Genomic DNA, 13687 nt, shown 5'->3' with positions numbered 1-13687 from the left:
GCCAAGCTACCGTGTTAGACAATTTTAAACCAAAGCGCTGTGCATTCGGGAGGTCACTCGACGGAGCCTCGCCCTCTGGCTTTCAACTGCAGCCTGCCTGCCGCTTTTCAGTCTTTTTGGTCCAACGCATTTCGAGGAAGAATTCCCCTTCTTCTTGGGCTGCCTGCAAGGAACCACCAGAGCCTCGTATGTATTCATTCACAGCTTTAATAGGATGTATTGCCCCGCCTCTCATAGGGCGTTTCACTCACCAGGGCATTTGTTGAACGCTGGGACATGCAGTCCTGAAATCATACTAATGGGTTCCAATGATTCTCCGCACATTTTAGGCTAATTCATTTCCCTTGGTAGGTACTGACGGGATGGCAGGCTAATTTGCATAGCAGGCTCCGTGCTAATCGTTCGTTGTTAGTACAATACGACAGCCTCTCCAAACTGGATGTCTGTTTCTTTCCAGTCTGCGATGTTGCTCCTCCCCACGGCCAAGCTACCGTGTTAGACAATTTTAAACCAAAGCGCTGTGCATTCGGGAGGTCACTCGACGGAGCCTCGCCCTCTGGCTTTCAACTGCAGCCTGCCTAGATCTATATATCTATTATCGGGAAACACCCGAGTGTGCCAATAAATCGCACTGAGCACTATTGAGGCCTCGGCTCTGGTTCTTTCCGACTGAAGAATATTTTACCAGGTGTTGTTCAAATATATATATATATATAGATATATATATATTCAGCAGCAATGTGGTCAGAATTGCCAGAGCGCTCAACAGCGGGTGCAGACTACGGGCTGGACCCAAGCCCAAAATTCAATTTTTTGCAAAGTATTAGTCGCACACACCAGTTCTTCTTTCTTCCAAAAGATTTATTTTAACAACAGAGCCAGTCTGTCAACCGACGCGTTTCGGCCTGTCGGCCTTTGTCACGGTAGGACGACACTACTATCATCATCTCTTAAATAGCATTTCCTGTTAAAAACAACGAGGTATGGAGAAGTCACACAGCTGTTTTTTGTAGAACAAAGATTACTATATTGTAAATCCACAATTTTTAAAGTTCATGAGGTTTGCTGTCAGGGAGGCGTCTCTTGTCAAGGACGTCCAGTAAATCGTAAAATCGTGCTGCCAATAGAAATTAGAAGCATCCCCTGGCGCTCCACTCTCAAAATAAATTCAAATTGATTCAAAGAAACATTCATTCAGCGTTGAAATCATTTCAAAGTTTATATGTATAAGTTCAATTTAGGAAATGTTTCTCATTCAATTGTATAGTTCATTGGATAACATTCCATGATCAAAAAACAACACATTTTCAAGTCCGATGCATTTTGGGTTATTTGCCCTTCTTCTGGGACAACAACTAGAAGCAAGAAAAGAAATTCTATTCAAATCACTGTAAATGTGATAACGTACTCAAAACAAATTCATTACATTTTTTGTGTATCACTGAAACACCGTGCCTGTGACCGTAGTGCTCTCCCCTTGTGGGCATGCATATTAAATTGTCAACAGAATTTGTATACACTCACGTGTTGTTCGTTTTCTAGCTCATTCGAAGTCAATGACTAGTGCTGAGGTTTAAACAAGAGAATGCGTAAATATCATGTATAGACAAAGCGTCCATACCAACATTTAAGAATCACAGTTTCAGTTTGACTTACTTGTGGTGCGTATTAGCGTCTCCTGTGTGTTTCGAACCGTTTCCCAAACGCATCTAGCGCGAAACTGTTTAAAAGGACTTAACCAATCATATCTAGTATAAGATATCTACGGATTTTCTGTTCAAAGTAAGATGTAGTGCAATTGGACGAAGTTCCGATCATGTAATCGGAAGTCCCCCAATGGCTGATCAGCATTATGAACAGATGTATTACAGTGCACATTATAATCAGATTTAGAACCAACCCATAGTTAGAAAAAATAAATAAAATTGGATATGCAGATCGGTCCCCTTTCAATTCCAACAGAGAAAAAAAAAGTTCAAAAAGGTATTATAAATTCATGAGTCAATGTCATAGATAGCATGCAAATTCAATGCAGTCATTGAGACCGTTAGGCTTGCTAGAGTTCAGTAAAAAGATCCAATCATTCTCTCTTTGAAGGAGAAAACGATTGTTATCTCTGCCTTCAATCTTCTCAATAGTTTCAAGAACCACATACTGAAGTTGGGAAATGTTGTGATTAGCTTCAGAAAAATTACTCGCTATTGTCGATGCCCACAAGGGGAGAGCACTACGGTCACAGGCACGGTGTTTCAGTGATACACAAAAAATGTAATGAATTTGTTTTGAGTACGTTATCACATTTACAGTGATTTGAATAGAATTTCTTTTCTTGCTTCTAGTTGTTGTCCCAGAAGAAGGGCAAATAGCTCGAAATGCATCAGACTTGAAAATTTGTTATTTTTTGATCATGGAATGTTATCCAATGAACTATACAATTGATTGAGAAACATTTCCTAAATTGAACTTATAAATATAAACTGTTAAAAACAACCCCAGTGCATTATGGGAGTTGTAGTTGTTTAAACATTGTGTCCTAAACTGACAGAGAAACACATTTTACGCTACTTGTAACATTCTCATAAGCTTGTGTATAAAATGGGGAGACACCCAAATGAAGTATTTGGTGTCCCAATATGTTTTCAAAACAATATTTGATATGTGACTTACTCCTGCTATCTGATTAGTATCAATTTAAAGCAGAGTCCATGAAATGACATTTCATATTAATTCAATGAATGTTTAGTACATCACAAATCTTATGTTTTTGCAGTGTTGGATTAGTATCCATTATCATCCTCCCCATACAGTCTACACAATGCCTTTGAGTTGCAGTTAAAGAAGAGTCTTTTTATGTATTGTTTTGTGTGGTTTGTATTGTATGTATTGTATGTATTGTTTTGTGTGAAAGCCTCCGACCTTAGGTCGGAGGTTTTCCAACCGAGATCGTCGGTTTCACTTCGGACTGAGGTTAAACCGGCGGAGACAGTCTCGTAATCCATATGGACAGCGTTTTACGGCATCCGGATTACGATGCTTGGTTCCTGGCAGGCTTTCCATGCTGGCCTTTCCAACATGGAACGCCTGTCACAAAGTGAGTTTGGGGGCCCCTTGCATGGCCCCCTTTTGTTTGCAACCTCCGGTTAGGGCCTGTGCCCCCTTGTTGATACCTGCATCGTGTGACAGACACGCTGAGCTGCCTGCCACGTGGTGCAGGGATGAACACTACCTCTCATTTCCCTATGGGAGATTGTGCTACGGGAAATGTGATAATGCTATCATGTGTGGTCACATCGTAATTAGGTGGTCGGGACCGCCGACCGGAGGTCGGTTGGACTCGTATCCGCGACAGTGTCAGGCAGATGCAAGTCCACTCAACATCGTAATAAGCCCCTTAATCATTCAAATTTAAGTAGCATAACACAATTTACCATAACACATGGATACATTACTGAATGAAAACATAAACTAGTGAAATACACTAATATTGATACAATTAAATGTAAACAAAACCCTCAAAAACAACACTTTAACTAACTTCTAGACTGTCCCCTGGACCCTCAAAACCATTAAAAAATCCTTAAACGAACAACACCACCTTACCACGGCCTGACTCTGGGAAAATAGAATAGAAATAACAAAAATTGATTATAAAATGGTAGGTAGCGGGGGAAAAAATGGCTGTAAAATGAAACTAAAAAAATACTTTCTCCCTATAGAAATGAATGGAAAACACTTAAAAATGATGAATAGATGTATGAAAAAAGTGAAAAGTGATTAAACATGCCAAAACATGTTGTAAGAAACTGCAAAAAATGGTAATGTACAAATTCAATAATAGTATAAATTATATACAATTATTTAATATGCACAAAAAATGTGTTGAAATTATGTATATAAAACAATTTAAGAAATGTTAAAAACAATGAAAAACACATACAATACTATTTAAATATAATTTACATTTTCCATTTAATAATGAAAAAACATGAAAAAAATGATATAACTATATGTAAATGTTTATTTTTAAGTTGAAATATATATGTTAAAACATGTAACAATATACATTAAATACACTTTGTAAACCAGAATAAAAGGAGAGAAATATGCTGCATATGTGTATAATATATAACAATGTAATTAATGATATAATTGCTTACAAATACAAAACTATATTTTATTATATTTCTAAACACCAAAAATACTAATTAAATAACAGAAACTATTTCTACTACATACAAATAAATTAAAACAAAGGACTAAAATGATAAAATTAAATAATCATACTCCAACATAAACCATTTTTAAGAAAGTGTTGGTGACTGAAGAGGTGATATTTACTATTCCCACTCCAATCTAAACTAATTTGAGGACAGTGTTGGACATTAAAAGGGTGCCATTTACTATTCCCACACCAACCTATACCAATTTGGGTGAGGCTTTGGACACTAAAAGGGTGCAATTTACTATTCCCACTCCAATCTATTCCAAATTGAAGAAAGTGTTGGACATTTGAGGGGTGGAAATACTATTCCCACGACAATCTAATTAAATTTGGGGACAGAATTGGACAGTAAGGGAGTGACATTTACTATTCCCACTTCAATCAATACCAATTTGAAGAAGGTGTTGGACACTTAAAGGGGTGACATTTACTATTCCCATTCTTACCTATACCAATTTGAAGAAGGTGTTGAACACTAAAAGGGTAACATTTACTACTCTCACTCCAATATAATCCACTTTGCGGAAGGTGTTTGACAGTAAAAGAATGACATTTATTATTCACACTCCAATCTAACCGAATTTGGGGAAGGTGTTGGACACTAAAAGGAATACATTTACTATTCCCACTCCAACCTAACCATATTGGGACAAGGTGTTGAACAATCAAGGAGTGACATTTACTATTCGCACACCAATCTAAAGCAATTTGTGAAAGGTGTTGGACAATAAAGTAGTGATATTTACCATCCCCTCTCCAATCTATAGCAATGTGGGGAAGATGTTGGACACTAAAGGAGTGGTGTTAACTAATCACACTTCAATCTAAGCCTATTTGAAGAAGATGTTGGACAGTAAAGAGGTAAAATGTACCATTTCTAGGACAATCTAAAACATTTTATACAAGACAATACTAAAGTAAACTTTTTAAAACATTTTAAACTAAACATTTTAAATACACAATCAATACTCCATAACCACACACAATTATTTATCCATAAAATAAACAAAATTGTAATCTAAAAACATACTAACCAAAACTATAAAACTATGGGCATCATTACGATGCCAGTCGGACTCTTGTCCGACTGGCACCGTAGGAGAAGCGAAACCTCCCAACAAAGAGTCGGCGATCCCTCTGCCCTTATTACAATGCGACCACATCGATGGCAGTCGCAAATTGTATATTTTCCATTGCGGCTTGTACTGAGGGCTGCAGCACAAGCCTTAATAGAAAATGTACACTTTAAAAACATCCGTGCACCGTGTGGCAGGCACCATGGAGTGCCTGCTACATGGTGCAGGGATATTTAGGGTGGCACCATAGGTGCCCCCAAGGCCTCATAACGGAGGGCCAGGAGGAAGGGGGCCCTGCTAGGGGCTTTCAGCCTGCCTTTTCATGACGGGCGAAGCGCCATGAAATGACAGGCGGAAAGGGACATTCTAATCCCTACGGTGGTGCCTGAGGAGGCACCGCCCCAATTGTAGGGATTACTGGCCAACTGAGAGTCCGGACAGCGTCCCTCCGCCTGCTGGCTCCGACCGCACGCATTGTAATGTGTCAGTCAGACCGCACCAGCAGGTTGGCGGTCAGAACGCATCTGAAAAGCCGTCCGATGTGGTTGTTCTGCTATTAGACTGACCCCTTAATTTCAATATTTAAACATTAATGTACAGATTTAAGCCAACCATTCAAGAAGAAGAATTAGCGTTAATACTTAAGCAATAGGACTAAGAAAGAACCGAGGCAACTAGAGCTATTTATCAAAAATACAAAATTATCGTTTATTAAATTCTTAACAATTAACTGACCTGTGGTTATCATACATTTACTTTCATGTCCTTCAGTCATACTCCCATACAAGCTAACTAGAATTTAAAAACATTATTGAAATGATGACATTTTACACAGAATTAATAAATGTACACCATGTGTAAAGAATGGATTCAATTGGAAAATAAGTGGCACAAATTCAAATGACTGGTGGTGTTCTACGCACGTTTTGGCACACAGGGGTGCCTTCATCAGGAAGAGGGCCACAGTTGGAGCATATGATAAATCTATTATTGTTGATAATATTATGATGTCATATTTTAAGGTCAATGAAAACACTGCATTGCTTGATATATTATCTTAATTTTTGAAAGTTTTAATTAGGTTAGGAAGATAAGAGAAATGTTGTTGATATATCCTTCAGTGATAATTTTATGTACGTCCTCTTTCTCAAAGGATGTGCTAAGACTGTATATCGAACCTGGCAGTAAGGATATTAATACGTTAAGACTGGTGATAACAGACTGTCATGGTGATGAGTAAGATGAAGTGAGGATTCATTTCATCTACTATTCCAATATCTACTATGCTTCAATGCGGTTAACTGGGTAAATGTTGCTCATAGTGGATAAAAGGATTGATATCGGCCGGTAAGGAGCATCCGGATATGGGGTTCCTCTTCTCAACTCGTCTGAATAAACATTAACATATAAAAAATGCTTCATTACTGTTAAAAAATACTATATTTTTTCAAATAGTTACTACCATTTCTAAACTATAAACCATAAAACAAAAACATTATCCAAATTTGGCATATAATTACTAAATATGTACAACCAATTTGTGCATTATTAATATATTTTTGTATTAAACTATAATTATAAAACAAAAGAAACTTTTAAATATTTGCTTTATTACTGTTAGATGTTTGCACACAGGGGTGGACTGATGCGCTCACCAGAAGAAGCCGATCTTCGAGGCTCATGGCTGCCCTAAGAAGCATGATCACATATGGGGAAAATGGTGTACTACTATGGTGTGCCGATTTGACTTTATAATGTTTAAAATGCTAATGATTGGATCAGTTGGAATGCTGTGAAGGTGCATTGATCATGTTTTGGAGCTGTGTTATACTTTGTACTGCTGCAAATTCCTTAATAAAATTAGTTATAAAATATATTTGAACTATGAATTATTAAAAATGATTTTAATTAAAAAAAACATTTTAAACCTTTATATCAAAAATTTAAATTATTTTACTTTATTATAATGTTTATACATTTTTATTTTTAAACTTTTTGTTACATTTATATTTTTACACGTAAATTATATTTTTAAATGAATACCATTAATTTATATTTTAATTAGGTATACATTACAATTTATTTCAATTATTAATGTAACAAAATAAACTTTAAAATAGCAATATTAATTGGCAAAGCATTAAAATAATTAACATAACATTTGCTTTAAAATATACACTTTTTAAAAATCTTCCCACCCTTGTCCCCTAAAAAATCAATATCCTGCTACAAAGTGTTTTTTTTAAACCATTATATATTCACATTAATACAACAAAAAATGCTCATTTCAGCAATTCCATAACTAATATGTTACTAAAACACAAATAAAAAATGATAAACATATAGAAACAAACATACTACAATAAATTACATACTAATTATCATTTACAAACAATATCATGTATGATATTTTCAACATCAATATTTTTTAACATATTAAAAACACTTAAAACTATAGTTTTACCATTGATATTTCAGTCAACTTTATTTTTGACCTAATAATCTTGATACAATGTTTTTGCATCACACATTTTTTTCCCGATCTTTGGTCCAAACATCCTCCTGTGTTTTCTATCTCTCTTCCTTGTTTTCCCCTTCCTTCTCTAGTGAGGTATTTGGCTAAAACTTCCACAGAGAGTTAGGGAGGGCCAGGACTCTCAGCAGATTCATGATTTTGAATGTGCTCTTGCACTAGATGTTCCTGATGTCTTCAGTCCCAGGACTAAGAAAGAAAAGCATCCCAAATGCTACTCCTGCTCAAGACTATGAGATGTCCTACCTGGCTGTGAAGTTATTTTGAGCCAAGGGAATCATAGAAATAGACGTTTTCGAAAGTCAATGCATATTTATGAGATAGGAGAAGCCAACCTTCTCTTCTTCACCATGCCCTAGCACTTACTTGGATACACCCAAAGTCAAGCATGGGGGAGTGAGTAAAGAGATTTTTATGGTGCCTATATGTAAGTGCTTCTAACTATCTGGTTAGATGCATTTGCTACCTGATTGATTAAAGCCCTATGCCGTGACCTCATGCCTACACCACCTACTACCATGCACCCAGAATCAGGCTTGCCACTAATTCTTGGTTCTTGCACTTCAATTCCTGGCCAGCTGTCTAAATACACCAAGAACTAAGCGTACCATTGACTGTACGGTCCCCTAGCTAGAGACCCATGAGCAAATCCTATCAGCATAATGAGAGTCCTGTGCCACTATTCCTTGACACCATTCACCCCTGCCATCAAGCTAGACACCCTCAGACTCAGACATTGCATTGGCCCTGGGGTAATCAACCCCTTTCCTTGACAGTATACTCCTACACATTTTGCAGACACAGCATCTTTTACACCATTCACAGAAGCCAGGTGCCTCAAACACAACTGCTAGACCAAGCCAGGGTACTCAGCCCTTATTCTTTGACACCATGTACCTAGCAACTAGTTAAATGCAACTAAAACCAACCAGATGACCACTGTCTATTGTGTCTTTGTTCTCTTCTATGGCCTGTGCTAGCTAGCTAGACTGAGGTGGCATGGTGTGCAAAATAATTAATTGATATCAAAAGAATTCATACATTCCATCTATAACTTGTTTTGCATACTTCAGTGCAAATCCCTAAGTGGGATGGGTATGCCCAGACGTGGGTCCTGTGCACACTTTCCCACTGCAACCAAGCTGTACCTAACTGATCAGCTCTAATAAGGGAGAAGCCAGCCTTGGGTTGCTTGTGTTCTGGTTCAGGGAAGATCTGGCCTGGCAGTTCGGGCTGAAGTGTTTCTACTGGAGCAGGGTCAAGACTGATTTGCTTATGGCTGGGTCCAAACAGAGGCATCATGGTTTGTAAAATAACGATGGACTGGGATGCAACTATGAGTAATTGGCAGTGGATAAGCCTAATTTAGGCATTCCATCCATAACTTTTTGTATACTTAAATGCAACACTTTAAGTGGAACAGTTATGCCCAGACGTGGGTTCAGTACACATTGTGCCACTGGAACAAAGCTATATCTGAATGATGAACCCTTATAAGGGTGAAACCAGTCTTGGGTTGCTTGTGCTCTTGTTCAGGGAAGACCTGGCCTGACATTTCAGGTTGGACTAATCCTCTTGGAGCAGGGTCAATACTGATTTTCTTATGGCTGATTCCAAACAGAGGTAGCATGGTGTCTGAAACAAAGCTATACCCAACTGATGAGCCCTGATAAGGGGGAAAACAGTCTTGGGTTTCTTGTGTCCATGTTAAGAGAGGACCTGGGCTAGACTGGTCCTACTGGAGCAAAGGCAAGGCTGATTTGCATATGACTGGGTCCAAACTGAGGTGGCATGTAGGCCCAAGTAATTACCAGTGTCTGAGATTAATTAATTCATTCCATACATCACTTTTTATATAGGTCCATGCTAGCGCGACACAGTAGGATCAGAGCATGCCATGAACCATAGACTCAAGGACCCACAATCCATATTACTATGACTCCTGAACTGAATCCCCATTGACATCACCATCCTATGATCTAACCACCCACTGACACCAACCACACAATCACCCCCACGATCTATGCCTCCACTGACACCGTCCCCTACTCGTCTGAGCCTCCACTGACACCATCACCTTCGGATCTAAAGTCCTGTTGGCACCATCACCTGCTGATCTGAACTCCCACTGACACCATCGCCCTCTGGTCTGAGCTTTAATTCGAAGACAGCATTAATCTTCCACAGACAGTCAACCTCAGTCAAAAGCCCCTGATGTTCTCAGACCTGTTGGCAGGTGTGGATGCTCATTCTGACCCGGACTGACTTGTAGCTATTTTCAGATGTGCTAATGATTCTATTTCTATGTACAGAGCCTTAGGACCCAGTAGTGTGCACTTGTGCTTATTTATCAAAACTCTAACTATAAGCAGAAGGAGGAGCTGGGAGAGAGATGATGGTAAGGAAAACCTAAAACCTACCGGGAGACTGATTGAATGAATTGGCAAAAGAAAAGAGGACAAGATAGAGTGCACTGGAACAACAAGATCAGAAAGTGTGAGAAAGCACGATTGCACAGGGATTGAAGGGAAGTGACTGCATGGAAATGACACAATAAGTGAGGGAGTGCTGTGGAGGAATGAAATGGGAGAGAACACGTACAGCAATGCACACTGGAACAGTGAGCATGTACAGGGGAGCTCTGATATCATCTGAGATTTGGTGAATTATCTCAGCTGACACGTATTGCCAATAACTGGAGATGTGAGGCTCACTACCGCCTGCCTGACCCTAAAATGGCGGCATCTGACCCCTAATCTATTCCCATCCTACAGAACAACCCCCTAAACTATTTCCACCTTTGCCAGACTTTTACTTGTCTCCGGACCGGACAACAACTTAGCCTAGTCGCGCTGGCCTCAGAAACAGGAGGCGCAGCACACCCCATCACACCACCATTACCGGAGGCCTGTCCCCAAGTTGGCAGCTGCCCACCCCTAACCACTAATCATCGGAAATCTCACCAGACCCTTCAGCACTCCTATCCTCTCCCTGGAAACTAGGGAATAACAATCACAGATGCGCTGGCCTCAGAAACAGGGGGCACAGCGCACACCATCACTTACAACGTCTTGTACCACTTTATCTTCATTCTGAACGTCCTGGAGAACCTATGCCTGCTCCCTCTGACATACGTGTCCTCTACATAGAACCCTGCAGTCCACAAATTGGCATTCTATCTCCCCTGGATGATGAATGGGTTAAACACTTTTAGTTCTGAGCATCATCCTCTGCACCCAAGAACTTAATATGAAAACATCTGGATTGCTGATGTGCAGCATACTATAATCGTCTGTGAATTGTGAAAAATAATTCGAATTACAAACTGAGCACTCCCTCTCCCCTTTTTGGGGAAGGATCCAGTATGTAGGCCTTGGAGTCTTCGAGATCCCTCTGAGAGAGTCCACTGTGTATATGGAGCCTCTCGCAACAGACATGGGGAAATGATACCACTTCCCCAGGGATTATAGCTTAATGGACTTTGGACGCAGCTTTGACTCGTCTACCGGTTTGTGTCCCCGTCACCCTCCCGTTCCTCTTTCCATGGTGTGTCTCTCACCCTCCCCTCCTCTTTCCCTCCTCCATTCTCTGTCTACTTCCCCTGCTCCTAGCCCTCCTCCCAGAATCTCTCCCCTTGTCTGCTTTTTCCCTTACGTATATGTCCTTTTTGTGTGTCTCGACCTTACATGTAACTATGTTTGCCAAGCTCTAATAACTGTGTAACTTTGTAACGATGTAACCTGCAACTATGGTCTGATACTCATGTAAAGCGCTCTGATACCTCCGGGTCTAGCCAGCGCTATATAAAACCTTTTAAAATAAATAAATAAATAAAACTAATCGTACCCAGAAATCATCATGGATCGAGAGCCTCAGTGATACATCTACAAGACTGAAAGCCTCTTGTAGAGATATGCACTTCTATATCCATTGTGATTTGGTTGCTGGCTGTCCTAGACCTCTGTTCATTATGACCACAGCAATCCCTATAGTAAATGACACTTTACATTAGAAGTGACATCAATTTCCAATAAAAATCTATTTAAAAAGGTTTCTACCGAAAAGTTCAAGTTGCAGATTTTCAAAGGAAAACATGACCTCGTCCACGGTCATAAACTCACAACAAAGCCAAAGATAAAAACAAGACTTATCTTTTCTAGATACATCTGAGAAATACAAGAGGTTCACCCAGTCCCATATTTCTTCTGCACCCATTCCATTCATCCTCTTCATCCCATGCTCTTGTGCTCCCCTCTTCCAATGCATGAACTAGAACTCAACTCCATTTCATGTCTCATAATGTAACTCATCCTTTTCGGAGTGTTTTAAAAATATTTACCGCTTGTTATGAAAATATAATATGTTTCAATGGTAAGAGAGAATATACTGAGGAACAAAACAATGCTGCACCAATGTCCTGTAATATGTAATTCTAACCTCTCAATCCAGCACTCCCACATCAGATTCCTTAACTCAATACACAGTTTCAGAATATTATGTAAATTCTCTAAACCCTACAAGAATAGGAATGAGTCCCAAGTAAAGCCTTTGACCACTTGACAGTGCTTACTAAGGTAGGTGGAGTAGGGTAGAGACATATAACATTGGTCAATAATGGATTGTTTATACTTTGCTTTTACTTAGATGAAAAAGTACTTTTACTCTCAGCACACAATGTGATACTGTACACAAAGGTCAGCGGGCTATATTACGGTACATAACTAATAAGATGACTTCTTAAAGTAAGTAAGGAGATATGGTATTACCTTGAACTGCTCCCACAGGCCTGGCATTACTTGGAGAAGCGTGGCTCAGTGGTTAGAGGCGGCAGACCCGGAAGCTGAGATCGGCCGTGGACCAGGGTTCGATTCCCTGCCTCGGCGGGTCTCGGGCTCAAAATTCCACGGACTCGATAATTCTCGTTCCGGTGCCTACTCGACTCACGGGGTTACACTCTGCGACTCTGGGCAATAGCTTAATCTCCACTACGGCCCCTCGTGGCGGGATGCCTGGCTTTCACCTTGTGGACACCCTGCCGGGGTATCTCGCAGGGGAATACCAGGACGGGTTCCCTAAGCAAGCGCTTAGATACCGTGTCGGTGATTTGCGCTATATAAATACATGTACTATACTCAGTGCAAATCCAAACATGTTGTGCTCATGGGGCAAGGAATGGTGGATTTTACTATGCCTTCCCGTCCATCCCAATAAGGTCCCCCCACATTGTCCCATCTGAACTGTACTGTGTCCTGAAGTCTCTGCAGGCTAGGCCTCTGAGGGATGCACCTTCTCCAGGTTGTGTATCATCTACACTGACCACTGAGCTGAATAGCACCAACACATGCCCAGGCAACAATGCTGCAGTCTGTGGTGCGTGCACACACTTCTGATAGAAAGAGCTGTGGTGGTGCCAGAGTTTGGTGTAAAAGTAGGCCCTGCTTTGCTGGATTTGCACGCAGTCAGGCAAACCATTGCTTGGGGATCTTCCTCAGGCCCTACAAAAACTCACAGCTCAAACCAAGTGAAGAGCTCACTTGGGTCACTGTATGAAGACCAAACTCCCTGCCGATTGCGGTGAGTGATTTGGGTCTAGTGTTAAGCACTTCAAAGCACTATTTGTTATAAGGCCGTTGCCTGCAGTTGCAGCCTTTTAATTACCATCAGAGGCGTTGTGTCTTTCTTGGAGGAAAACCACAGAATGCATTTGCAGTATTTGTGAGAACTCAGCTGCTACAGGCGCCCCTGTTTCTGGGCATGCTGCAGGGGTACCTGGGTCCCAAAGTCTCAGTCAATGATGTGGTGATGCAGATCCTTCCCTGGGTGGCAGCATATAGTCCTTGCTACTTCTGGACGTTT

The sequence above is a fragment of the Lissotriton helveticus genome, chromosome 4_1 (assembly GCF_964261635.1).
Source record: "Lissotriton helveticus chromosome 4_1, aLisHel1.1, whole genome shotgun sequence".
NCBI lineage: Eukaryota > Metazoa > Chordata > Amphibia > Caudata > Salamandridae > Lissotriton > Lissotriton helveticus.
The sequence above is the reverse complement of the archived record's forward strand: the minus strand, read 5'-3'. Positions refer to the sequence as shown.